Below are 14,492 nucleotides of genomic sequence, written 5' to 3' on the forward strand. Positions count from 1 at the left end.
TTAAGAAAGGTGATAATTGTCTGCTGTCTAATTATCCCAAAATTTCAAAGCGTTCCTCAATAAGTTTATTGAAAAGCTCATTTATCGCAGACTGTCTAACTACTTTTAAAAGCCTCCCTTCGTGCACCCAAAATAGTTCGGATTTAGAGCTAGAAAATCTATTCACCTCGCTCTTATTTCCTTTACTCGTAAATGCAAACAAGAAATTGACAAAGTTCGGCATTTGTAATTTTTCGAAACGTTTTCACACGATAAACCATAACAATATTTTCCTAAACCTGCATAATACGATATTCAAGGGGCCCCCATATATCTAATTTGCAGTTAGTTCACAAATCGTGAAATAATAGCTAGTGCCTCTGGCTTCCTCTCTGAGAAAAAGGTTGTTAATATTGGTGTTGCTCAAGGTTTCATTCTTGGTCATCTCCTATCTTTAATATTTATCAACGATCTACCAAACTTTCTAACCATGGCTTCTGAGCGTATTTGCTATGCAGACGATACTACTTTCTTATCGTGTGATAAATGTTTGAATTTCATTACCATGACACTTACCCAAGATGTGAATCCTTCTAAATCAATGTTCGTGATATTTAGTTCTCGGTTTGTAATCTGGCAAATATGTCACATTATAGAAAAATTCGCATCTTGTGCATTCTTCCGATGACTGCTTATCCTTCGGTGTTCAATTCGACAGCTGTCTAAAATTTAACATGCCCATTCAGTGGTAAAGAAAAAAGAAACATCATGTGGTATTCAATTATTGCTTAAGGCCCGTCGTTTTTTAACTTACCCACATTGATTACACTCTACTACGCATTTATTCATAGTCATTTAAACAATTGTATAACTTCATGAGGTATGACCTAAATCTCTTATGTTTTCCATACGTTCAGAATCAAGCCATCAGAATAATGAATGAATGAGCTGTTCATTTAGAAAGGGAGGCACAAGGCCATTTGTTGGGGAATGGGTTCTTTAGGAAGGGAAAAGTAGAGGTCTATTGATACATGAACAATGGAGCTGAAAAGATTGGAGGACGTTTAAGCTTCGTCTTCAAGAGTGGAACGCGACAGCGCGTTGCAGCGCTGCCAGGAAGTCCACGGAACGCCACTTCGGCGCGACGCCTTACCCGTTAGACAAATCACTCGGAGTCGCCAGGCTTGGTCTCAAAGCGTGATTGAGGTGCCCACCGATATGCGAGACAGTTACTGCGCCTTTCCTCTCCTCTAAAATGACAATCACAACTGATACGCAACACCTCTAATTCACGGAGCGGCATCACTACAGCCCGTTCTTGATCTCTTCGGGCGGCGGCTGGACTGTTATGAGACGCGTCCTAGAGACTCCGAGCGATTTGTCCAGCGTGCATGCCGAACGGGCGATAGCGTTCCGTGGACTCCCTGTAAGCGCTGTAACACGCTGTCGCGTTCCACACTTAAAGGCAAAGCTTAAACGTCCTCCAGTTTTTTTCATTTTGTCATTTCTTGAATGCATTGATTACAATTATTTCATTAATTCGCCATTTCCAATCCCACACAAATCAATTATTAATTATTACTTCTCCCCCTGTCCTCTCTTCCTGTCCCCTCACCTCTTTCATTTCATTTCTCCATTCTGCCTGCTGTCCTTTGTTTCCGCTGCCCCAGCTCAGGTGCTTCAGTATCGATGGCAGATGCCGGGGCTAGCAAAAATCTTTTCCTTCCTTTTTACTATTATTTTTAATAAAACCACTACCACTCACCCGAACCACAAATTACCATGATACGATTATGTTTACGCAGCCCCTGACTACAGGTCACTGGTTCGAATCGCTGCCACGTACTAAGCTCTGAATTCACTAGTTAGTTTATGCTGCACGAAACGCTGAATCGTAAAACATCACCCCGGACATTCTGCGGCACACGGTTGGCATCGCACAATTTTTTTTACTCAGCCCCCGAATATTTCCGACACGCGGTGCCGAGTACAGCGAAGGCTTCTCGACCGAACGAGCTGTATATGCTGTCGCGTAATAATCGGCGTTTTCGTACATCGTCGCTGCACCATGAACTGGATATACTTCGTCTCCATGATGTAGTCAAATTTAACTTCGGAGTATTTTGCTATCGAGTCATGAATGATCGCAACCTCCTGCAATTTATTGTTATGATAGGTTTAGGTTTATGGGGTTTAACGTCTCAAAGCGACCCAGACTATGAGGGATGCCGTAGTGAAAGGCTCCGGAAATTTCGACCACCTGGAGTTCTTTAACGTGCACTGACGTCGTACAGTACACGGGCCTCTAGAATTTCGCCTCCATCGAAATTTGACCGCCGCGGCCGGTATCAAACCCGCGTCTTTGGGGTCAGCAGCCGAGCGCCATAACCACTTAGCCACCGCAGCGGCCTGTTATGAAAGGCATTGCTTATAATAAGATTACACGCTTTTCGCTTCATGGAGACTTTTTACAGCCCTAAGGTTTGTACTAACTTCGGCTCTCAAACAGTTGGATTTTATTTCATCATAACCTGTATTCTCTACCGTATGATATGAAACTAGCATGGTCAAAAAATTCTATTAGGCGCCAACAATATAAATAATTTTGAATTATTTACATGCTCGCATATTGTTAACTTGCATATTTATTGTATTGGTTCTGCTATTTTTTTCTTACTATATTGTAATGTCTTCCAGCCTATTAACATAGCGATGTATCTTCACACTTGGAGCTGCCCCGCTTGCTATTTTCGTCACTAACAAATGCTATTAATTTATCCAATTTATTAAAAGAGATTCCCCTACAGTAGCCATATCCTGGCACCTCTTCCTGTATACAAAAAGATATGTATTTATGCTGTTGTGTGTGCATTTAAAAACACTGTACACGGTAATGCGCAGAGAAAACGCTGTGCTGAGGTTGATTTTCGACGAGAATCACCGGCACATTCTTGTCTTTCATGCAGCCGTATACTCATATCACATGAAGAGGAACTCTTAAATGGAAGTTCGAGAACCTCTAAGCAAATCTTTACGGTTTTAACTTCTTTTAGGAAGAAATATGCCCTGCACATTGATTAGGGTAGTTTCTATCAACCAAACATGAAGTGTTTTTTGTGCGCTTTGCACTTTTCAGGGTTAAATAAATGAAGTATCTCAAAGAACAAAATTGCGTGTTGCAAGCGTATCTGTCAACGAAGATTTCAGCAAAACCCCACGCAAATCGCGTAAGAAACTTTTTGACTTGTTAAATACGAAGGGCAACATGGCCAATTCCGAGGCGTTAAGGTGGTAATAAACAATAAAATATAACCTGTCACTCCCGTACTGATAACCGTTTATGAGCTTGGAACACATGGTGAATTTGCTCGTTACTATTACGTGTGTTACCGCATAAAATGCATAGCTAGTTGTAGATTCTATGGCCAGCTGTTTGCACGCCGTAATTTGCCAGTTTCAATTTTAATACTTGTAGAGCAATAAAAGAACATGATCAATAAATACATTAATTGGTACCTGCTTGACTGATCGAGACTTGGTAAGCACGTAAATAGTATATCGTGAACTTCAAAATGCGAAGACAATCACGTATCTAACAGGCGTGCCCGTGACGTTCAATATCGTAGTGTTGTATTGCCTCCTGTTTCTAACGTGTTGGGCGCCGCCGTGGTGGCTCAGTGGTTATGGTGCTCCGCTTCGGACCCGAAAGACGCGGGTTTGATCCCAGTCATAACGGTCGCATTCCGATGGAGGCGAAATGCTAGAGGCCCGTGTACTGTGCGATGTCAGTGGACGTTAAAGAACCCCAGGTGGTCGAAATTTCTGTAGCCCTTCACTACAGCATCCCTCATATCTCCGAGTCGCTTTGGGGCGTAGAACTCCATAACACACCACACCACACCACACCGGTGTGGTGTCCACACCACACCACACCACATAAAATACTAACGAGTTGGTATCCTTCAAAGCTTCGGTTGTTTCCCCATTGGAATTAGAATACATCGCTGTTCACTCGTGGTGGCCCAGTGTCTTTGGCACTCGGCTGCTTGAACCATCGGACTCGGCATGCATCGAATACCGGCTACGGCGGCTGCGTTTTGACTGAGTTGAAATTCAAAAACAATCGCGTACTATGCGATGGCAGCACATGGTAAAGGACCGCAGGCGGTCGATATTAATCCGGAGCACTCTAATGAACGGCGCTCTCACGGGCCATGCATACCATTGGCTTTATTAATTAATATTATTAGCCTATCAAAAGATGGCACATACCCACACTGGGGGATCGGCCAAGAATCGGGTGGCTATTCACCTGAACGCAGTTAACAAAAAGGAAAAGCACGTGGGAGCGCAACACCGGTGAATTTTTCGTCATTAACAGAAAAGGGATTAGTGTTTTGATTTTAAAATTTATTTACGAGGACAAAATACTTTTGCTTCGTTGTCTTCTAAACCGCATGAAGCTTCTGCTTTAGACATGCTGCTGTGTAATCCCAGTCAGCGGGCCACCGCTTTTTTTTACTGTTTTAATTTACCTCGACATAGTCTGGAACGCACCTCTTAGAGATGCAGCGCGCGAATCGTCTGAATGCTTGTCGTTCCGTAACAAGCGCTGTTCCAATTTCATATAAAACCAGTTTGTCAGTGTTCCTATTCACACCACCCAGTCTACTGCTCCTGGTGTCGATTGACGGTGCACCCGAGTATGGTCCAATCTCTTGGTCTTAACAAGAGCAGTTGTGACCATTACATTGTTCGTTCCAACCTGCCTTACTCCCAGCTATGAAAGCGCAGATTTGTAAAGCTTATTACATGCTACGCAAGAGTTGAAAGTGCATCCACAATACTCAACGTTAGGTTGTTTAGCACTTCTGTAACCGAGCAATGCTCCAGAATTCAAGCAGGTTGACATCAAAAGTAACTGAAGTCTCTAAACAAGTCATAGACTTTCGCAACACGAATAGCAGATACACTCACCTTGGTTTACAAAGCAACGGAGGTGGCTAGCTTAAAGGAAGAGATCATAAAATACGACTGATTCATGAATGGTTTATACTGTTTATACTTACATAAGTAAAGCAGCACGAATGAATGCGCCGCAACGCGAAACGAAGATGGGACCGGAAATAGCGCTCAACTGACAACTGATCTTTATTGAGCGAAACGTACACAACATATAAGAAGGCAGTAGCAGACGTAATCAGATGAGTCAACGTCACATCGTGTGAAGGGTCATAAAAGCGATGAAAGACATAACTTGATTAGTCTGAACGATGATGAAATCTCCAAATAAATGGTACAGAAAAAAATACTGTACCCTGGATGACCATGTAACTGTTACATGGTGCAAGGAGTCATATATTCGATAAAAGACATCCATAACGAGAAGACAATTAAGGGTCAAGCCGATAAAATTTGACAAGACGAATGGCAGAAAAATATGCACTGAATGAAAGAGACAAGGTGTAGGAAAAATTGCAACGGTCATAACAATAAAAACGATATAACAGTGACTTTAAATGAATCAGGCGTGCGTGGTCGACATCTGAAATTTAACAACGCTTTTCTGAGAAGGCAAGTTAACCCACGTACAATGATTTTGACGCGTCACTAGCACACTCTAATCCAGCTCTGCCAGTCACCGCGCATAACCGAAGGACCGGCAAGACAATCGCAGCATCGTTTTCAAACCAAAGGGCAAGACATCCTTCCCTCGTCGGAGTAGAGAATGCTTCGTTACGACGGCCTCTTAAAAGCATCCAAGGGCCTCTCGTATTGCGCTCGTCACGAGGAAGGGCGGGATTGACACCACTGCAGGCTAAACAAGATTGCGTAGAAGGGCGCATCCTTCTTGTGTAAGGATCGAAGACAGCTTCGACGCCCACCGGCAAGAAATCTTTCTTCTGTCGACGAACCAGAAATTCCGCAGGAGGCAAGTAGCGAGGGGAGTCCCGTCAAAGGCAGCCTCCTTGCACACGCGTTTCACAACACCGGCACGATTTATTTTTTTTCTGTTTCACGCCATGTTCCAAATCGCTGCGGGCATAGTTTTAGCGGACCTTAAATTGCAGCCATATCTGAGCCTGTTTTTCAGAGTTGTTGCACCCGCCACCTGTTTTAGTGGCTATGACGTTTGGCTGCTGATCCCTAGTCACTGGATCGATCCCTGACCCGGGGGGCCGCATTTCAATGGAGAAGAAATGAAAAACTCTCGTATGTTGCGCGACGCCAGTGCACGCTAAATAACCCGAGGTGGTCTGGATTAATCCGGAGCGCCCCATCACGTCATTTCTCAAAGCTCTCATGGTACATGCGCAGCTTTGCAGCATTGAATCTCGCATTGCACATATCCCCCACGGCGTTGTATTGTAATTTTAGAGGGGCATCTCACAAGAATGGAAACGACACTAATGGCGACTGAAACTTCCGGTTGTTCAAGTGAAAAGAACGCTGTCTTATCAAAGATTAAGTAAGTTTTGTTCAGTTCTCCACAGAGAACACTAATGGTCTTATTTCAAGGCAATTGCCGTCGCCAAACTCATGCGCCTAGCCGATGCGATGTGAATGGAGCCGCTAGTTGTTCGTGTGGGGCGCACCCGGATGGCGCTTCGCTAAACAATTATGTTACTGAACTGCGCACATGCTTCGTGAAAAGCGAGCCTCTTGAGAGAACCACACGCACCACTGTAATAAGACAACTCTCCTTCTGTACACTGCGACGAGCACAGCCATAAAGCTTATAATAAATTACGTTGTTGAAATAGACCAGCAAGGTGATCGAAACAGGCCAACGCTCGATAACCTGGGGAGTCGCGTTCACGCACATACGAAGGCGGATGTGCACGCTGAAGCAACACACTCAGAAGCATTTTAACTCTTTCGTTACTGTGCCCGTTGAGCATGGATCATCGCTGTCCCGCGGACAACGCCCACTATTTCAAAGCTAACAACCTCTTTTAGGGTTTTTTACGCCATAAGATGTACAGTATCGAAAGTCAACTTTTAGTTTTGAAGCAATTAGTAACTTTTTACGAAGCAGGGAATATTCGCGCGGGATTGAAGAGCGCGATGTGCAACTTTTCCTAACGAGCATCACAAGTTACTTCATAGCCGGGGCCTCTTGCAAACAACCTGGATGTCAGGATTTTTTTGCTCTTGCAGATAATTTTTGAAATGCTAGTAATGTCCTCAGGATGTTATCGATAGTCGGATTTTTTTTGGGCACGATGAAGATCACAAACAAACCAGCACATAAAATCAACTGATGTTCACCGGGACGTATTTGTTTTTCTGCCTGCTGCTGATTTATGATTTGCTTCCTGCCACCCGAGATGTATTGGATGTTATAGATGCCCACAGTATTATGGCCGTTATTTGCCACGTATCTATATGATGTGGCCGCGATTCCCTTTGGTCATCTCCGCAGATACTGCGGCTATGCCCGTGAAACAATCATCTGCTCCCTTGAATGTATTGTGAAGCCAACTACGCCGTGCTGTGAAGCTAAACAGATGGCGAGATAAAGCGATGCCCTCGGGTTGTTTGTTTCAATGGAGGTAATACGATCGCAGTCAACATGAATTCCTGTGTCCGGATGGTCGCCCTGAGGAAACAACCATGAGCTGTGACCGGTGGCTCAAAAAACGTTGCCAGTGCAGAGGTGCGCCATTCGATGCCACGATCATTTACAAGAACATCGTCGATTTCCTGCGGCTCATGAGGAATAAGTTGGCGCGAACGTTACGAAGACAGAAAGAAGACCGTAGGACAGGCACCGAGTAGAGAAGAGGTGTAGCCTGCGGCTGCACCTCTACTTGATCCGCGGTGTTCTTTCCAAGGGTTAATGTCCAGATCGCATTTTACAAGCTCTTCTGGGCATGTTGCGCCTCTGTGTGCTTCGTTATTACAGATCTCTTTTCCCAGCGCCACGTGTACCTAGGAGAGGGAAAATTTCTCCTGTAGCTCAAAACATGTTTGATGTAAAATTCTATTTTAATGTCAACCCTTTTGCTAATTTAATTCTAGAACTTTTGCACACCTGACGCATATTAGCCAGTTTCTGCGTTACAGTATAATCTTTAGAGTTTCAAACTTTTGGTGTCGGCTTTACTAATATTTAATACTTTGCTATTTCTTTTTGCATTGCAGTACCGCATGTACTCTTCAAATGTATATCATTCAAAAGGACATTTATATTAATTAAGTAACTATACATTTTAATATTTCCCTCAAAAATATCAGAAGAAAAAGATTGTTTTTTACACCTCCGAGAAGTAAGTTTTTTCTACAAGAAAACAAACATTTATTTCACGTGATTTATGCATTGAAAAAACTTTTCGCACATATGAAAAAAATTTTAAGGCATTGTTTGTTTTACAAGTTTAACGCTATAAGTGTTTGCCATATTTTCACCGCAGTTTTTAGGGATGAAATTCAACGTTATTGCGTAATATTTTTATGTGAATAATAAAACAATAGTACACTTATTTAGGTTTATGTAATTGTTCTGTATGTTACTGCGACTAACACCTGATTTTTAGTTAAAATAATACAATAAACCAACAAGAAATAGCCAGTTTTCTCCCGCTAAGGAAAGAGTTTAACAACTCTCATTTTATCCCAGAAAGCTTGAAGCAGCACCACCTGAGAATAAACTTAGAAGGCACTTATCTTGGAATGTGCAGAAGGCCCTTTGTTCTCGGTTTTTTTTTTTCTGAACTCGATTGGTAAAAACAGGGCAATATATTTTAAGGTCAATTTCGCATAAAATTGGGATTAATAAAGTAACTCTCAAAATTCAGGTGTTTTATGTGTATTTTTTTATCAGTGATAAATTACGCTAAGCGTTGGTTTCTGTGCTGTACGCGAAAAGCAATAGTAGTGGTCATGATTTTTCTAAACGATATAGAAAAGCGGGAGGCATTAAGACACTCACTTAACCGCATATCTCTTCTTTTTCCACATTCAATTTACCAGTGCACTTTTCTATACTCATGTGCAACACATCCGCATCTATGGTAGGCCTGACTGCTTTCGTCTGTAGTCTGCGAAAACCTTTCATTTATCATCTGAGCGGTCAATATATGTGCACTGCAGCCTCGGAGAACGTCTCTGTCTTCCCCATCTCACTCTTTCCCACAGCGGGTGTCATTAGCCCAGCCAGGGCTCACACACTAGTGCTAGTAAGACGGTGGGGCCGTAATTCTATTTAGTCCTCTTATAAAACGCACTTTTGCAACTCTTCTTAAGAATTCAGTTCACATCAGTTAACAACTCTAACTCATGTTACGCTAATGTTACGTCTGGAGTTCCACAAGGCAGTGTACTGGGACCTTTACTTTTCCTTATCTATATTAATGACTTACCCAATTGCGTGACGTCCAGAATCAGACTATTTGCTGACGATTGTGTGCTTTATCGACGTATAACCTGTAACACTGACAGCCAGCCACTGCAGTCTGATCTTGAAGCGATAAGCACATGGTGTTCTAATTGGTTAATGCCTTTAAATCTTTCCAAAACTAAGCTCATGTCTTTCACTAACAAGCCACGTATTCCTACCGCCTACTTTCTTGATAACAATAGTGTAGAATTCACCACAAGTTACAAGTATCTTGGCATTAACCTACAATCCGACTTATCATGGAATCATCATATTAATCTCACTCTTGCCTCCGCTAACCGTACTTTCTGACTTCTCAAACATAATTTAAAAGAGGCCGCGACACATGTAAAAAATCTAGCGTACACCACATTAATCCGTCCGAAACTCGAATACGCGTCTGCCATTTGGGATCCTCATCAGAATTATATCATCAGTAACATCGAAGCCCTGCAAAACCGTGCTGTGCGATTCATCTTTTCTGATTATTCATGTTACACCAGCGTCACCTCAATGAAGACTAAAGCCGAGTTAGATAACTTAGCACTGCGCCGAAAAATTTCCCGTCTGTCACTTTTCCACAAGCTTTATCACCATCCTTCCCTTCATGATGAATTCTTTCAGCCACCGCCAGTTATCTTTCCACGTCGCGATCATCCTTACAAAGTTAATCGCATTAACTGCCAGTCATTCCATTATGCCTATTCTTTTTTACCACGCACAATAACCGAATGGAACGATTTGCCATCAGAAATTGCCACTGAATCTGATCTAAATAAATTCCAACATCTTATGCACTCATGTTTCAACAACTAAAAAGGTATTTTTTGAGCGTTCTTTTCTTCCGCCTTGTCTTCTTTTTATTTTATATTTTTTTTTACTTCAGCGCACCTTTTCCAGTGTTGTCTTTTTCTTTTTCTAGCGGTGCTGTTATTTATGCTCAAATTTTGCTGTTATGTGCATTGTTGCGACCCTTTCTGTGAATGCCTATTTATGATTAATATTTTGTGATTTCTATTTTATTTTAGTGCAATATCTTTAACCTTATAACAATGCTTTGTACTTACTCCCCCCCCCCCCCATGTAATACCCTCAAATGAGGGCCTTTGGGGGTATTTTGAATAAATAAATAAATAAATAGGTCAAACGCTGGAAGTGTTCAAACAATTGATATTCGACTAAGAACGCCGTCTCAGAATAAGTAGCAGATATTGATTGGTTTCTGTGTAGTGCCTTGAACTTTGTGCTTTGGCAAAAGAATTTTGCTCAGGGCGCACTTTTTGGAAGAAATCGCCTTTAACCTCATTCTTTTGAAATCTGATCGAAGTGCGAGGAATGGGTGAAACCGGGTTTTACCCGAGCGCGAAGGACACTAACAATGCAAAAGCAGCGTGAAACGCTCGCCTAAAATCCTTAGTGTTTCAATTTAATTCTGGTCTACACAGTGCACATGAAAATTCGGAGGTAGCTCGAAGTCAAACATTTTTTATAATAAACTCTAGCACATCTCTAACCAAAAACATCAATTTAATATCCAACGTTGAAGATGTTTTATCATTGATGCTGTAAGTCATCAAACCCATTGATGCTATTAGCCATCAAACCCAGCCAGACAGGCCAATCTACCAACATGTTATATTTTTTGAAGTCAGGATGCATGCCAGCTCAGGAGACATGGTGAGACTCGACTGCAACTCTTATTTTTTACTTTTATCATATTTGCATATAAAAGAAAAAGCATGGTTATTCAAACCTCATTCTGTATTCCACGTCAGAGCAATCATGAAAACAGTTCCTCGCAAAATGTAATACTCAAATGTAATTGTGGTTTGCATCCCTTCACATGTCAGGTGCAGGTGAATGCCGAAAATTGGGACGACATGTCACAAACATTGACGTCTGTTTTATGCATTTTATTCTGATACGCTGTTGAAGCGATACACATAACTTTTTATTCCGGTGCATATAAGGCGAATGATACTATCGGTGTTTGCACTGTATGATTCCACGGATTTCCGTGGATATGTAATGTATGCTTGCATGTTATTGTAGCGGTCCCTTTCAGTGGGCGTTCTTTCTTTCTCTTCCTATTCGTGCGTTCACTCTTGAAACATTTTTTTCTTGCATTCTTGCTTCCTCTCAAAACCCTAATCTCCATGCATAAACCCAACAAAAAGGAGACAGATTGCATAAATATTCAGCAAACGTTTAATAAGCACAGTGCCCATGACAACGAAATTTCCTCTGTTAGATGCGGGGCTCCAACCCCATAGCAGGAAACAGGTGTTGGGAGATTACGCGTCGATCGCACCGCTACCACCAGTTGTTAGGAGTGGGGCCCTGGTTCGCCTGTGCCGTCTCTCGCCAAGGTCGGTGTCCCCGGGCTCCGGATCGGGAGACTGCTGTTGTGGGGTTGACGAAGAGATGAGAGGGTCTTCGAGGTGAAGAAGAGACTGAAAGGGTTTACTTACATTTTTACAAAGTTCGAAAGAGTGAATCGGGAGCTGGCGATCACACGCCAGATCGATGCTTAAATAGGGTCCCCTGTCCCCAGGTCCTTAGTTGGGGAATTTAGTTCATTAAAAATGCGTCCAATCACTGTGACGTCGATCACGTATCCAGTCTTTAGGGTCCGCCTTCCAGGACGGCCTCAACAACACACTCTTGCCACTTCTGGCAAGTTATGGTCCGCGCTCTCCAGGCAGCCGTGATGAATAGCCCGAAGGGGGTCCCATGGCAGCGTCGAAGGTCAGTCACCTGCGCTTCACAGCGGTAGCGTGGGAACTAAAGGTTGCCACTGAAGTTTGCAGAAGGTTCCACGTGGAGCGTGGGGACTAAAGGTTGCCGCTGCAGTTTGCAGAAGGTTCCACGTATAAGGAAAAGCACAGTGTAAGACGAAGCTGTTTTCGAAGCACGAGGATTACGGCGTCGTTGGCTTAGTCAAACACGGCCGCATTTGCCACGGCTCATTTGCAGTCCCGCCGCTCGCCGGCTCCCCCATCGTCCCCTACGGGAGAAACATGTACCGGGTGGGTCCGGCGTTGAGAACATAAGACATGTTCCCCGAAGCCGTTCTCAGACAGCGGAGGGCCGTTTCACCCCGTAAACAGCAGGAGGGGGAAGGTCCCTTGTAGACGCCACCACCTGCACTCGTGGCACTGCAACCACGTCGACGGCCCTTTGAAGCCTCTGTCGATTGAGGCTTCTCAGTGGCTTTAATATTCTTGGCATGTTGGCGTCTCCAAACGTAACAGCTCCTCCGCGGCCAGGACAATCTCGATCGGCCAGTGGTCACAATCACTGGTCGAGGAGAGATGACTTCAGTTGTAGCGCGGGAGGCCCTTCTTCATCTTGTCTGCAAGCACAGAGTAGAGTCCTAAACCTCGGACAGCGGAGGCATTAGTCCAGACCAACCACTCAACATATCGCCACTCCCCAGGCAGTGCCCAAAATTCACCCGAGAGCCGCCAGGCTGTTATGCACTACTACTGCATTGTTAATATAAACGTAAGCACAAAATTTTGTAGCTGACAGCAATAGTCTCGGCTACTAAGAACAGCTTCCATGTCTGTCAAATTCGCTGCCAAGGCCTGATTTGCCGAACGCGACTTGAAGAGGGGTGGAAAATTTGGAAGCAAAACTGGAATAAACAATCAACTAGCACCTCAATTTTGCCCGAACTTAGGGTCAAGAGAGCGTCCGCGTTTCATCTGATGTCGCCAAAGACAGACTTCCAAGTTGTACAATACGTGGTGGTGTGTCAAAGCGTACAAATTTGATTAGAAACTCTATTCCTTATCAATCAAAGCTTTGATTCCCTTATACAACCAGAATACCGATAGATTGCTTAAAATTTGGCCCACGGTCAAAATAATCCACTGGCTTTTTTTTCAAAGAAGCTTGACGCTCGAGTCTAACAATCAACTGTTCGAGTTGAACTCGTAACGATGGGAATGCGCATCGCAATCGTTACTCCTTCCCGTACTGGCGAGAGACTTCTCTTACACTCAATGAGTCAGTCATGCGCCTCGTCACCATCACTTGTACAGAAAGCTGCTACAGCTGTTCTCCGCAGAAGTCTGTAGCCTCACTTGGTTCGCTTAATCTTCAAATACCAAAATCGGCTAGCTAAACTAGCGCCGCTAAACACAGGTACTCAGATGGGCACAAATACACGTACTTTCATTGACTCTGCAATGCGTTAGCTACACTGTAGCGAATGAGACAAACGTTTCATACCTAACAATGGCCTCCCCCATCAAAACTTGTTTTCCGATATCTGCTAAAGATACTAAGCGAAACATGTGCTCAAAATTCAAACACAAAGAAATTTGCTTGCTCGGAACGGTTCTACATAAGCAAACAGCTCATTGTCTACTCGGGAACTGTCTTCGCGAAACTCCTGTGAGTGCCTTTATCACTCGGTAGCATCCCAAATTAACACATGTCCTTTCTTGCCGAATAGCACAATAACCTTGATCTAACTGTTAAGAAAACAGTAACACTTGATCAAATCCAAATTTTAACCTATAACAAAGTAGCATTTCCTTCCCCGATTTTACAAGCACAGAACCGAAAGAGGAATAATAATAATAAAAAACAGCTACTTCGAATGGCTACGCCGGGCTAAACATGGTTCACCACCCCCGCGTCGAAAGGATTAGTCTCTCAGCCGTGCCCGCCGGGGTCGCGCTTTGACTGATTGCACTGCTGTCAACTCGTGACAAAGGGCAACTGAAAAAAGACATTCCTGATCGCTACTGTCATCTCCATGGCCCCTCGACGCGATCAGAAGGCCCCGGTAGCCCATGCAGTGCCGATAACCGATTCCGGGCGACGGACAGCGACCGGAGCGAGAAGCTGCTCTCTGTTCTCGCCCCAAGCAAGCCAGCCTACCCTTTCGCCCTGCGCACTTCCTCGAATACAGTGCGGAAAGTGCAGGACGCATCCTTCTCCAGACCGCGCGATGAACATACCTGCGAGCGCGGTCTCTGTTGCTCGACCCCTGCGCTCGCATGCGCCGGGTGTCGCGCAATCTAGCGCCCTCTGATCTTTCCTGCCACTTTGCCTTTTTCTTTACCGCCTTTCTGTCAGGTCGGGGTTGTCTGGGTCTTAATGCTGGCCGATGCCC

Source organism: Amblyomma americanum, chromosome 1, assembly GCF_052857255.1.
Source record: "Amblyomma americanum isolate KBUSLIRL-KWMA chromosome 1, ASM5285725v1, whole genome shotgun sequence".
Lineage (NCBI taxonomy): Eukaryota > Metazoa > Arthropoda > Arachnida > Ixodida > Ixodidae > Amblyomma > Amblyomma americanum.